Source organism: Mytilus californianus, unplaced genomic scaffold, assembly GCF_021869535.1.
Source record: "Mytilus californianus isolate M0D057914Y unplaced genomic scaffold, xbMytCali1.0.p SCAF_10, whole genome shotgun sequence".
In the NCBI taxonomy this organism is placed as follows: domain Eukaryota; kingdom Metazoa; phylum Mollusca; class Bivalvia; order Mytilida; family Mytilidae; genus Mytilus; species Mytilus californianus.
Window position 1 is genome coordinate 31606194 of NW_026262582.1, and position 15226 is coordinate 31621419.

Here is a 15226-nt window from a genome sequence, read left to right on the forward strand (position 1 = left end):
AAACGATAAAAAAAAAAATCTACCAATAAATCGCAATTCTCCAACTAGTGTAACATTTAGGAAGAAGCTTAAATATAAAAGAGTCATGCCCTTTGGAAATACTTTATACTAAATTTATGGAAAATGGCCTCGTTAGCGCTCTCACGGATACAATTCTTGCCAGATTTTTTTTATAAAATTAGTACTATAGGTTAATATAAGTAATATCTTGGACGGTGGACTATTTTTAAAAGAGTTATGCACCTTGGAAATATAAAACATGTGCAGAGCGGAAGACATTGTAACTCTATTCTTTTATTCGTAGGGAGATCAGTAGCAGAAAACACAATCAATGTTATTTTTTATGAAAAATTGGAGAACCATGTATCTGTCTTATTCGGGGGTCAATATCTAATACCGCAGTCACACTGGGCCACGATCGCACTACTATCTCGGAAAAAATGAAAATAGTGACGATCGTAGTGCGATCGTGTAGATCTCAGTAAGGTCGTGGTACGGTCGTGGTGAGGTCTTCATGATCGTGATGAGCGTGGCCAACTTTGAACATGTTCAAAACAATCGTGGTACGGTCGTGGCGAAATCAGGACGTAGTAGAAGCTTTGCGATAGCGCAGTAAGGTCGTGGTAACATCGCAAAGGTCGCTGTACTATTGTAGCGAGATCGTAGCGAAAGCGCGATTCTAGTCAAAGAGATTGCGCTACGATCTCACACCGACGTGCATACGACCTCACTACGACCATCACGTTCTCCCCGCGATCCAACAACGCTTCTACTACGACTAAACCACGTTTATACTACGCTATTCAAGACCATAGTACAATCCTAGCAGGCTCGTGCCGTCCTCATCACGTTCGTCTTACGACCTGACTACGTTCATACTACGACCATTTAGAGTTCTAGCCATGCTCATTGTCATTGTCACATAAAATATATAAAAACTCTCCAGGTTTTGTTTGACTGTATGTAATTTGGACCTCATGTCCATAATTTCAAACAGCTCAACCATGCTTGACACATCTGTATCATTCCCATAATTGTTCAATAAAATATCGTCATTTGATCTTGATGGATCAGCAGTACGTTGTGATTTAGGTTGGATTGGTTGATCCAACATTCTACTGGATCAGGATTCGTATCAGAGGTCCCTCTCATTCTACCTCTACCCCTACCACCACGCCCACGAGTTCTGGTAGATTTTAGTGGCATGCCTGTGTTGTTTTCGAAAATTCTACGTATTAATTACAAGGCAGTGGCTATTTTGCCCGCTCCGGGAAAATATCCTCTTAGGGGCTACCGCTTTACAAGCAGAACCAAATACAATGAAAGTCCCAACTATGTATTGGCTTCCGAAGCTACACAAAATACCTTACAAATATAGATTCATTTCGTCTTCAAGCCATTGTTCCACTACTAAATTGTCTATACTTCTTACCAGTACACTTGGTACAATCAAAAACCTGATAATAAATTGTTCAAATAAGGCCTTCGAAAATAGTGGAATTAATTACTTTTGGAGTGTCAAGAACTCGTTGGAAGTACTTGATAAATTGCATGCATATATTGGTGATTTTGAATCTGTTCAAAGTTTTGATTTTTCTACCCTATATACCACATTGCCTCACATTCTTATTAAGAAAAAATTCACACACCTAATTAAATGGGCATTTAAAAAGTCAGAATGTGAATATATATGTTCAAACTCTTTTAGGTCATTTTTTAGTAGCAATAAACAAAAAAACTATGTCAATTGGACATGTTTTGATACTATATATGCCCTTGAATTTTTACTAGATAACATTTTTGTTCGCTTTGGAGATTCCGTATATCGTCAGGTTATTGGAATTCCAATGGGGACTAACTGTGCACCACTTATTGCGGACCTTTTTTTGTATTGCTATGAGTTACAATTTATTACAAAAATCAGCAAAGACCCATCGAAACAACATCTGATACACAAATTTAATAATACTTTTAGATATTTGGATGATATTTTGGCTCTCAATAATGACGACTTCAGTATGTATACTAAAGAAATTTATCCTGTTGAACTTACTTTAAATAAAGCTAATACTAACAATGACCACTGCCCTTTCCTCGATCTTGATATCTATATCATTAACGGAAAGCTTAATACTAAAATATATGATAAAAGAGATGATTTTTCATTTCCTATCGTTAATTATCCATTTTTAGATGGTGACGTTTCCTTGTCACCATCTTACGGTGTTTATATATCTCAACTTCGCTGGTGAATTTACTAAATTAACTCTGTATAAATCAGCTTTTAAAGGACTACATCTGTGTCGTAATTTTGAATGCAGTATATTTTCCATCCTGTTTCCAATGAAATAATATTTAGATACCAAAAATGAAATATCATTTCGCCGGATTGTGTTTTTTTTAAATTTGGAGATGATTGAATGGATCTAATACACTACAAAAGTCTAAAAGTCTGAAAAGACCAGTTTTTGTCTTAATTTGCATGAACTTTTACTCGACATTCTCCAAAAGTATGACTTGTGTCTTAATTTTTCTTGACAAATTCTCATTTATATTAAATTTGTATGAAATTTACTCGACATATTCTCGACATTCTGAATATGGTCTTAAAATTTCTTGACAAATTCTTGACATTTGAATACTGTCTTGAAATTTCTCGACATATTCTCGACATTCTTATTTTTTCTCAGTATGGCTTGACATATTCTGAACATTTTGAATCGTGTCTTAAATTTACTTGACAGTTCTGAGTTTTACAAATCATGACCAATATTCATGATATAACTTTAATCTTTATTTCTCTTTACATGATATACTGTTGTTTCAAGTTACACTTCTTTACAACAAAAATAAAAGTTGGGCATGTAAAATAATTGAAAATTTGGGTATATAAACATGATAAATATTTTTACAAATGCAAATATGGCTATGAAATCTAAAGTATAAAATAATTCAAATGTGGGTGTGTTGATATAAAACAATTTCAATGTGGGTTTTTAAATAATTACAAATTTTGATTCCTAAATCTTATAAATTAAATGATTCAAACCAATCATACTGTAGACATATTTCATTCTACATTCATAATATTCAATGTTGATATGGTAAATAATTATTATACCAAAATGTGGTTTATATAAATAGCAAATTATGATGATATACAAATCATTCATTTAACAGAAGAAAAATTTGTGTAATGTCATCTGTTGGAATATATTGAGTATTACACATGGACAGGATGTTCCCCATAAAATTAAGGTATTCCACACCCCAGAGTACACGCAACTGTCAAATAGAAGTTATTGCTTTACCTGTAATCAGCCATACAACTTATCAGTTGATTCGACCATCCCATACAATTTAAAAAGTTTGTTGATGGATGAAAATGAAAATCATCATTTTGATGAAAAAAAATTGAATTGAAATGGATTTTCTTCATCAAAATTATGAAGTTAATTATTTTAACATAAAAACAAATTGAATAATTCCCAAAGATTAAAAGAAAATTATTATCTACTCCAGGAATAATAAAAAAAATGTATTTATAATGGGTCCCATCAATGATTTCTATAGAAATCATCGGTCTTATGAAATGGTTCTCAAACAGACATGCATAATAATATAGATCTAAACATTTTTTTCTTTTCAGGAAGGAGTTATCACAAATATTTATTTTTGATAAAAAATTATAAAATTCAACCCTCAAATTTGAATAAAAAATGTTTTTGGGTTGTTCTAAAAAATGAATAAGGTTTTTGAATCAAGATGGGAACAAATTCTTTGACCTAAACGAAAGCCCCCCCCCCCCCCCCCCCCCCCCCCCTCTTTTTTTAGCTACACAAACCCAAAAGATGAATTGTGGGGTCCAAAAGAGATACATTTAGACACCTATTTTAGAAAAGCAAATTTGACTGGCAGTTTTGCGAACGGCAAAAAACTAAATGCTGTTTGTCAATACCTTCGACTTATATTCCAAGTGAAAACAATTACTTAAATGTTTAATAAAAATAAATCAAAATTAAACTACATGGGGGATTATTCAGGGTATTCCAACTTAGTTGCACCAAAAGGGTATCTTACTATACCAAATTAATCCTTGATTCTTCAAAGTTTAGTTTAGCCATAATAAAAAGGGGTATATAACAGCAATAGAATGTCATAAACAGTGCAGAATAAGTCATCACATTTCAGGCGAAATTTATACTGTTGAGATAGTGTCAAGACATATTTAAGACTGTCAAGAATGTGTCGAGACATATTCAGACATTATTTAGAATGTCAAGAATATGTCGAGACATATTCAGACATTATTAAGAATGTCAAGAATATGTCAAGACAGATCGAGACAAATTTAAGACAGTCAAGAATTGGTCGAGACTAATCCAGACTGTTATCAGATGATACAGGAAGTGTCGAGAAATTTTAAGACAATGTTCATACTGTCAAGACACTTGTCAAGAAAAATCAAGAACCTTATTAGACAAATTCATACTATGTCAAGAATTTTTAAAAATTATTCAGACAAATTAAGAATGTCGAGTAAAAATTCATGCAAATTCAGACAAAAACTGGTCTTTTCAGACTTTTTGACTTATGTAGTGATATCTAACGGTAATAAATTGCATGCACGAATTAAAGAAGGGAAAAAGGATTTAGAATATATGTCCAATCTACATCTCGGTATTCTATAGTGAGAACGGTTTCTAGTATTATCATAATCATTATCTGTATAATCCGAGATTCAACCCATAGGATATTCTGGAACATTATTGCTGTGTATTTTATGAAATAAACATAATTTACGTCTATTTCTTCTAGAACTCAAAGTTTCCCGGGAAAATATAGAAACATACACTTTAACAGAGACATATTATACAATGTATTCTTTTACTTAAAAGTCTCTAAAACGTATTTCTTTTTAAAACATTTTTACAAAGCATAGATATTAAAATTGATATTTAAAAAAATAATTAAAGCATGCAAACCAATACAAAAAAATCGACATTCTAATTAAAACTTTTGATAAAAGTATCCTATTATTTTTGAAATAAAAAGTAACATTCAACAACCTCAAAATGTTTTACTACTAGTGTTACTTAACCATGCAGTGTACTGCTTTTGGTGCATTCTTTAGTCTTGCACAAGAAAAATGCTGTCACTGCAGACATGAACTGCACATAACACTTGTTTCTTTTGCGTCTTTATCACTTTTGTAAATATTGCAGATCATTTTAACATTAAATTCAACTTTCATGCTGCCAATAGATTTCCATGCATCTTCTGTACAACTATGTCTTTATTAATCGTATATTGACCGGTGGATGAAATTTTGTGGTCTTTGTCGTCATGAACATAGCAATACTTTATTACACCATAGCCTGAATAGATTATTTGCATTTACTTTTTACAAAATTAGAAGACGCACCGTTTTCGCGTTAACGTTGAAATAAACGCCCGTTTATTTTTATGTTTTTAGAAATTTCGGAGTTAACGCCGCGTTAATTTTTTCCACCCGACTACATGTAATGCGTAGTTTGCACCCAACTGAAGCTCTTCATAGTCGAACTTAGCATTTAATTCAAGTTTGTTTGATAACAAATTTTCGTCTTCTATTTTCGAATGACAGTGTTCAACAAAAATAAACGTATGCACTTGACTTAATTTAATAAGTGCAGTTCACCAACAGTGAATAAACCAGACCCCGAAGCCAAAGTGAATACTAAAAGGTTATTGAAATCTAGCCACATATATCATTTGTATAAAAAAAGTTTTAATAAAATTCATATTTCATATAATCTGATTAAAAATCTGAAATAAGACCGGAAAAATAGCAAAACCGCTATTTGCCGGAGGCGGTAAAATATTAATGACAATTAGAAGGAATGGAAAAGTATTTATATGGAACATGATGTTGACGTTATTGATTAGAGCGTAGTTAGATCGAGATATGAACGTGGTAAGATCGTAGAATGATCGTGGTAAGAGCGTGCTATAATCGCAGAATAAGCGTGTTGCAATCTGATTAATCGTGGTATGGTCGTAGTAAGATCGTGATAATCACAGTGAGGTCGCAAAATAAGCGTGGTGACAACGTGGTACAAAATGTATAATCGTAGCGGAATCGTTGTAGGAGCGTAATGATGACGTAGTAGCATCGTGAAAACAACGAAAATCTACATTTTCATGCCGCTCAAACCGCGACCTCACCACGATCTGAATTGATTTTAGATCGCGGTGAGCGTGGTGCGATCGTGGTCTAGTGCGACTTGAGCATAAGGGGTCATCAATAATTGTCAACCATTTTCCAAAGTGTACATGTACAAAACATATACTTTTTCAGACCCGCCACCCTCCCTCAAAAAGTGTACATCATCTATTTTCAGATTTCAAAGAATCAATCATTCTTAATAAAAAGAAGATCCTGTCTATTATAGTTTAGTTTAATACAGAAAATTGCATTGAAAATAAACTGAAACATATCCGACTGTTTTATTTGATGACATCTATTTGTGATTCGGGAAATACAAAAAAAAGAGTACTGTAAAAATTTTGTTTTTTTTTTACCCCCTCCGCCCAAGTGTACGTTTTGTACACTTTGGAAAATGGTTGACAATTATGGATGACCACTAAGACGTTGCGAAATACAGCTGGGCATTGAATATTATATATATATAAGTGCCTATAAATAGCAGCACATGACATACAAATCTATGAGAGTGTGGATTAATCAGTCCAGAGATTTTTTCAATTACACAAATAAAATTATAGATTGCCTAACATATATATATATATATATATATAAATATATTATCAAGGGGAAAAACACTCAAGTATTCTAAAGTAATTGATATAATTACATTGAAAATGATATCATAGTTAATACCGATATATTATTAATGCGTGCCTGTCACATGAGTATGATTAAAGATCTTTATATATATATAGATCGATAAGAAATGTCCTAAATATTGAGAGGTAAGGTGATAATCAGTTTTTTAACGTCTAGACAAATGAATTGTTTTATTCTGTTGTGTACCATTTATCAAACCCATAGGCTAGTAGATAAAATCTGATTTACCGATTTAAAATGATTCAGTCCTCAAACCATGATATCTACATTGTACCAGCAACATGGTTTTTCAATATTTATATGATTTCTTACATATCTTGCTAAAACTTCTTTAATTGAAAGAGTTGGTATTACTTTGTTTCATTAAAAAGAATGGCGAACGTAGATACAAGTATCTTGTCTTGGGGAGGGATAAATCCTACTTTGTAAAGAATCACTCTGATTCAAACAAAAAATTCTCTGAAACTGACATTATCAAGATGCTTGATTTCTTGATTGACAACATATTTGTTACGTTTGGAGGACGTGTTTTTCAACAGACTGTCGGAATTCCAATGGGAACCCATTGTGCCCCTCTTCTTGCCGACTTGTTTCTTTATTATTATGAGGCTGACTTCATACAGGAACTTCTTAGGAAGAAAGATAAGAAGTTAGCAATATTCTTTAACTCTACGTTCCGCTATATAGATGATGTTCTCTCACTAAATAATACAAAATTTGGTGACTATGTTGAACGAATCTATCCCATCGAACTAGAGATAAAGGATACTACAGATACATTTAAGTCTGCCTCATATCTTGACTTACATCTAGAAATTGACAATCAGGGTCGGTTGAAAACAAAACTTTGAGACAAAAGAGATGATTTCAGCTTCCCAATTGTGAACTTTCCATTTCTATGTAGCAACATTCCAGCAGCGCCTGCATACGGAGTATATATCTCCCAATTGAAACGATATTCCTGGGCTTGTGTTTCCTATCATGAATTCCATGATAGAGGATTGCTGCTCACAAGGAAGCTATTAAGCCAAGAGTTCCAAATGGTGAAGTTGAAATCATCCCTTCGTAAATTTTACGGACGCCATCACGAGTTGGTTGACCGTTATGGAATAACCGTTTCACAGATGATATCGGATATGTTCCTTATGTCGTAACTACTATACCCTTCCCTTTTCACGAATGTGACTTATCGAATTAGACTATTTACCGGATTTGTAGTAACATAAGCAGCACGACGGGTGCCACATGTGGAGCAGGATCTGCTTACCCTTCCGGAGCACCTGAGATCACCCCCAGTTTTTGGTGGGGTTCGTGTTGCTTAGTCTTTAGTTTTCTATGTTGTGTCATCTGTACTATTATTTGTCTGTTTATCTTTTTATTTTTGACCATGGCGTTGTCAGTTTGTTTTCGATCTATGCGTTTGACTGTCCCTCTGGTATCTTTCGTCCCTCTTTTATAACCACTGGGTCGATGTCTCTGCTGGTGGACATTTTGTCCCCGAGGACATCATCCGCCCAGTAGCAAAATTGCATGAATTTACGAAGATTTAACAGGATACTGGCTCGGACGTCGCCCAGTATAAAAAGGTCCGAAAAAGACGTCACCATGGACACGGTGTCGTCTCATAAGGCAGGTGTCCACTCATCACCAGACATGACAAATATCCCAAACATGACTCATTCAGATCATCATACTAGTGACAATAGCAATAATACACATACACAGCCATGTTCAGTTCTCCTTAAAGACATTTTGGATTTTGATGACTCTGAACAACACTGTCTCATTTCGAAATGTGGAACTAATGGCTGCAAAACTTGTGAAATTTTAATAACAGACGCTCAATTCACTAGCAATTTAACTAAAAAGTCTTACTTTGCTAGAAGTTACGATGATCTGAATTGTAAATCTATAAATGTCGTCTACGGATTTGTAACCTTTGTGGATTGGTTTACGTCGGTGAAACGAAAGGAAGGCTAAACAAACGTATGTGCGGCCATAGATCAGATATCAACCTCAATGCAAACGACATTCTGTACCAGCATTTTAATCAGCCTGATCATTCCATCGTTTCTATGACAGTTCGTATAATCGAAAAAAATATACCACAAGACTAACAATCCTCAACTTGCAACGCCTCTCCGTAGACAAAAAGAGGACTACTGGATTCGACAATTGGGAACTGCGACACCATATGGTTGCAATGAAAAAATTGATGGTATAGGTATTCTATCTAGTCCTTCCTGTACCTCGGTGAATGTGATGAATATTTTCAACTCTACTCCTCGACGTAGACGCAGTCATGGTCATCGTCATTATACATCACCTACTTTGCATGATGTCTCTATTAATGACTTGCTGCCATTTATACAAAAGCCGTTAGGTATTCATCACATTCGCACGAAACTGTATTCATTACCCCTTTCAAAACTTCATTCTCTGTTCAATTTATGTTTGGAAACCACTGTTACAAACCCTCATTCAAACCAATACAAACTTACAGCTATCATTTCGGATATTGCAAGTCACAGACTTTTCAAACCAGTTCGCATTGGAAAAGATGAAAAAGAGAAAAGATCTTTTCTTAAACTTTCCTTTGCCAACAAAGGTCTCGATGGCGTCAACTTAGGCAATATCCTTCATCATAAATTAGTTCAGTCGAAAATACCTCCTTATTTTATAGATCAGTCTGTACCAATAATTTCTTAAACCTATACCAAACCAATTGCAACTAAAATTTTTAATTACAAACACGTTTTGCAGGATCTCAACATTGACGACTTCAAGTCTAAACCTCCTGATTGCACCTGTGCTAGTTCCCAATTCACATATAATCCGGTTGGCCACGTTATTACCGGAGACCTCAACATTGTCAATAACACTTCCCTGCGAAATTTGTTATCCAAAGGTCCGAAATATCGTGAGCCTAAATCCATCAATTGGAAATACAACTTCAAAATACTGATGGATTCAGTCGAAGATTATGCCAGGCAATGGGCTAAACGCGAGAAAGAAGACGTAGACACTCTTTCCGAATGGATTAAAGCTGTGAGGTCGTTGATACAAATCCGAATTAAGAAACTAAATGGGCATATCAATACCCACGCTACATCAATTTTTAAAGACCCAAATGTTGCAAAACACTTGTCCTACCTCCATGACAAATATGTTGTTGTCCCCGCAGATAAAGCCCCAAAACAACATCGTTTTTGTGTGTAAATATCATTACATAAACTGCTTAATAAATGAATTAGGTATTGACAATTCACTTGGAAACTCAACATATACCCTCACGACACTTACCAAAGAGGAAATCCTAGATAATCATAGGTCTGTTCTATATTCCTTTGGAATTTCAACTAAAGATGAAGAACTGGATCTTCCATCACTGTATTGGATACCTAAACTACACAAGTGTCCTTACAAACAACGGTATATTGCTGGGTCTTCCAAGTGCTCCACGAAACCTCTTTCTAAATTATTAACATCTATTTTATCAACAATCAAAGCCGGGCTCCAAAGTTATTGTGAAACTGCCTATTCTAGAGGTGGCGTGAATCAGATGTGGATACAAAAAAATTCCAAAGATCTTTTAGAGTACATACAATCTAAGACTCTCTCATCTTTCAATAGTATTTAAACATTTGACTTTTCTACACTTTACACCACAAGTATTCCCCATTCCAAACTAAAAGACAAATTGAAAGAGTTGGTATTACTTTGTTTCATTTAAAAGAATGGCGAACGTAGATACAAGTATCTTGTCTTGGGGAGGGATAAATCTTACTTTGTAAAGAATCACTCTGATTCAAACAAAAAAATCTCTGAAACTGACATTATCAAGATGCTTGATTTCTTGATTGACAACATATTTGTTACGTTTTGAGGACGTGTTTTTCAACAGACTGTCGGAATTCCAATGGGAACCCATTGTGCCCCTCTTCTTGCCGACTTGTTTCTTTATTATTATGAGGCTGACTTCATACAGGAACTTCTTACAAAAGAGATGATTTCAGCTTCCCAATTGTAAACTTTCCATTTCTATGTAGCAACATTCCAGCAGCGCCTGCATACGGAGTATATATCTCCCAATTGATACGATATTCCCGGGCTTGTGTTTCCTATCATGATTTCCTTGATAGAGGATTGCTGCTCACAAGGAAGCTATTAAGCCAAGAGTTCCAAATGGTGAAGTTGAAATCATCCCTTCGTAAATTTTACGGACGCCATCACGAGTTGGTTGACCGTTATGGAATAACCGTTTCACAGATGATATCGGATATGTTCCTTATGTCGTACCTACTATACCCTTTCCTTTTCACGAATGTGACTTACGGAATTAGACTATTTACCGGATTTGTAATAAAATAAGCAACACGACGGGTGCCACATGTGGAGCAGGATCTGCTTACCCTTCCGGAGCACCTGAGATCACCCTCAGTTTTTGGTGGGGTTCGTGTTGCTTAGTCTTTAGTTTTCTATGTTGTGTCATCTGTACTTTTGTCTGTTTGTCTTTTTATTTTTGACCATGGCGTTGTCAGTTTGTTTTCGATCTATGAGTTTGACTGTCCCTCTGGTATCTTTCGTCCCTCTTTTCTACTTGTATGCTATACATACAATATATTTTAGCAAAAGTTGTGGAAGTTGTCGGTCTAAACGTGTTTAATTATCAAATAGAACTGTATACTGTTTTTAAAAGGTCTCTAGGTTGCATTTCTGTAAATATTAACAATGCAATTTCCCATAGGAACTCCTTTTTCGGCTAAAACTGTACCACTTTTACTATGAAGTTTTGAAAAAAATCATATTCTAGAATGGAAAGTTCATATGCACTACAATTTTTTTCAAAGGTCAAAATATAGGGCTGTGCGGCATATTTTCAACGTTTATATGCCCGGAACTTCTAAGAGTTAAACTAACCCTAAATTTCTTAACTATCCCTACCTTGACTGTAGGATTACCACAGATTTCTATATAGACAATATGCATATGTATATTTACTGGTAACATTCCCAAGTTATGTCTCTATGAGATGAAACCTAGAGATTATAACTGGGAACCAGTACGTAAACAAAATTAATTATCTATGAATATTCTATATCTCCCCAAAAGAGACGTGGTTTGAGAAACAGCTGTATTTACAAAGTGCAACCTCTATATAGATGTGGGTTGGTTTTCAATGATTTTTTATCCGACGTCAGATGTTCAGTTTCTTGCTAACATTTATTTAATCCAGAAAAGAACGTTCAGATTGCCACCAAACTCCTTATAATTTATATATATATAATTGTCGAAATCCGGATATGGTGTACAAATTTTTGCACCTCATGTTTGCGATATACCATCTTTTCCGCAAGTTTATTGTTTTCTGTTTGGTAATAAATTAATAAAAAGATCTATTTTGTACATTTGGTGATCCGTTTATTTGGCAATCGCCAATGGCAGTCAGCAGTGTTTAAGAACATCAGTTGTTGGACCTGCTAGTCAAATGCGTTTTGTTAAAATATACTTTTTCACTTTTTTGGTCTTTTGGAAAATGTTGTTTGTGCTGTATTTAGACCATTCTAACAAGAAATTTGTTTTGCATGCACACGTATAAAAATTGCGGTTTTCATCCAAAGCAATCATAGGTTTGAACGTTGTTTTCAATTTAGACTTGTTTATATTTTTTCGTTTGGGCTTGTTTTATATTTGCCTTCGGGTTTATATAATCTGTTCATCCTATTTCGACTCTATCAAAATTCAATAGTCTATCCTAAATTGAGGTAAATTATATTGCCTTCCAAATACCGTTTCGATTCCTAACATCACTGAAGAGACATTAATTGTCGAAATCCGGATATGGTGTACAAAGTTTTGCACCTCATGTTTGCGATATACCACCTTTTCCGCAAGTTTATTGTTTTCTGTTTGGTAATAAATTAATAATAAGATCAATTTTTTACATCTGGTGATCCGTTTATTTGGCAATCGCCAATGGCAGTCAGCAGGGTTTAAGAACATCAGTTGTTCGATCTGCTAGTCGAATGCGTTTTGTTAAAATATACTTTTTCACTTTTTTGGTCTTTTGGAAAATGTTGTTTGTGCTGTATTTAGACCCCTCTGACAAGAAATTTGTTTTGCATGCACACGTATAAAAATTGCGGTTTTTTATCCAATGCAATCATAGGTTTGAACGTTGTTTTCAATTTAGACTTGTTAATATTTTTTCGTTTGGGCTTGTATTATATTTGCCTTCGGGTTGATATGATCCGTTCATCCTATTTCAACTCTTTCAAAATTCAAAAGTCTCCTAAATTGAGGTAAATTATATGGCCTTCCAAATACCGTTTCGATTCCTAACATCACTGAAGAAACATCAATTGTCGAAATCCGGATATGGTGTACAAATTGTTGCACCTCATGTTTGCGATATACCATCTTTTCCGCAAGTTTATTGTTTTCTGTTTGGTAATAAATTAATAATAAGATCAATTTTTTACATCTGGTGATCCGTTTATTTGGCAATCGCCAATGGCAGTCAGCAGGGTTTAAGAACATCAGTTGTTCGACCTGCTAGTCCAATGCGTTTTGTTGAAATATACTTTTTCACTTTTTTGGTCTTTTGGAAAATGTTGTTTGTGCTGTATTTAGACCCCTCTAACAAGAAATTTGTTTTGCATGCACACGTATAAAAATTGCGGTTTTTATCCAACGCAATCATAGGTTTGAACGTTGTTTTCAATTTCGACTTGTTTATATTTTTTCGTTTGGGCTTGTATTATATTTGCCTTCGGGTTTATATGATCCGTTCATCCTGTTTCGACTCTTTCAAAATTCAAGAGTCTATCCTAAATTGAGGTAAATTATATGGCCTTCCAAATACCGTTTCGATTCCTAACATCACTGAACAGACATTAATTGTCGAAATCCGGATATGGTGTACAAAGTTTTGCATCTCATGTTTGCGATATACCATCTATTTTGCAAGTTTATTGTTTTCTGCTTGGTGATAAATTAATAATAAGATCCATTTTTTTTTTAAATCTGGTGATCCGTTTATTTGGCAATGGCAGTCAGCAGGGTTTAAGAACATCAGTTGTTCGATCTGCTAGTCCAATGCGTTTTGTTAAAATATACTTTTTCACTTTTTTGGATTTTTGGAAAATGTTGTTTGTGCTGTATTTAGACCCCTCTAACAAAACATTTGTTTTGCATGCACACGTATACAAATTGCGGTTTTTATCCAACGCAATCATAGGTTTGAACGTTGTTTTCAATTTAGACTTGTGAAAGCATAATATCTTTAAAAAAATTATTTCTACCTATTGTTTTGTGAAAATTGTACATACTCTCTATATAATAAAAAAAATCTTTATTATGGAATAGATTAATTCGAAAACGGTCTTAATTATTCAAATAACATATGGCAAAGACTGCACGAAATGTGTATGATTGTATTTTTAGTTTTTGCTGTTCCCATGTTACTCATACAATATTATTATGAACACATAATTAGGTTGACATGCAAACAAACTTTATGTCATACAACTTCAAGTTGTACATGTATGACATAAAGTTTGTTTGCATACAAAGTATTCATGACAGAATGGTATGCATAATGCACAGAGCAAAGAATAAGCAAAAGCAAAAGAAGTTTCTTTCATTACTTAATACATAATTGGTAAAATGTACAGAATGTCCGATATTTCATATTGACGTGTATAATTCGTTCTCGAGTTTTAGCTTAAATCTTAAATAAGTACATAATTTGTTTATGGCACGGAAAAAAGCATCCAGAACATGGATTATGTATAGAAATACAAGACTTTAGTGTAAATCCCCATACACATTTCGACCTCATGTTCATATCTAATGGCATTTTACTCTCAATGATGTTCTGTTGCCTTAATACTTGAAATGTCATAGCAGGTCACATGTGGTTTGTATGTAAATGTAGTGTTTATTCTTTTGATTTGAAAATTTGAATTCAGTAACAGTCCTAACAGAAATGTAACTGAAAGAAACTTGTTTTTGTCCTGTTATTTTATGAAAAAAAATATATATTTTGTTACGTCTGTTACTCATCTACAGTGGTTTGTCCTTTTTGTTCTCTCTAAAATGCTTTTTTTTCTAATCATACCTTCTCTTAGATTCTTCTTGCTCATTTGTTAAAAGACCTGATTTTTTTATTGTTTTTTCAGTAGTATGATTGTTTTATGGCAAAGCGTGATACCCATCAGCTAAGTAAAGTACTACTAACATTTCTAGCAATGAATTGTATTGTCATATTAAAAGGTAAGTTGATCTTATTTTAAATTGATGTTTCAGTGGTAAACTGTAGTGGATAGAGAGAAACAGTCAGATTCAAAATGGTCAGCAGGACAGAATTTACAA

General features: G+C 34.0%; 1 protein-coding gene across 1 annotated transcript in view; it reads left to right on the forward strand.

Annotated features, from left to right (window-relative positions):
* Positions 1-15226, forward strand: part of LOC127717934 (uncharacterized) — a 184613-nt gene that overhangs the window by 106056 nt on the left and 63331 nt on the right. The window lies entirely within an intron of this gene.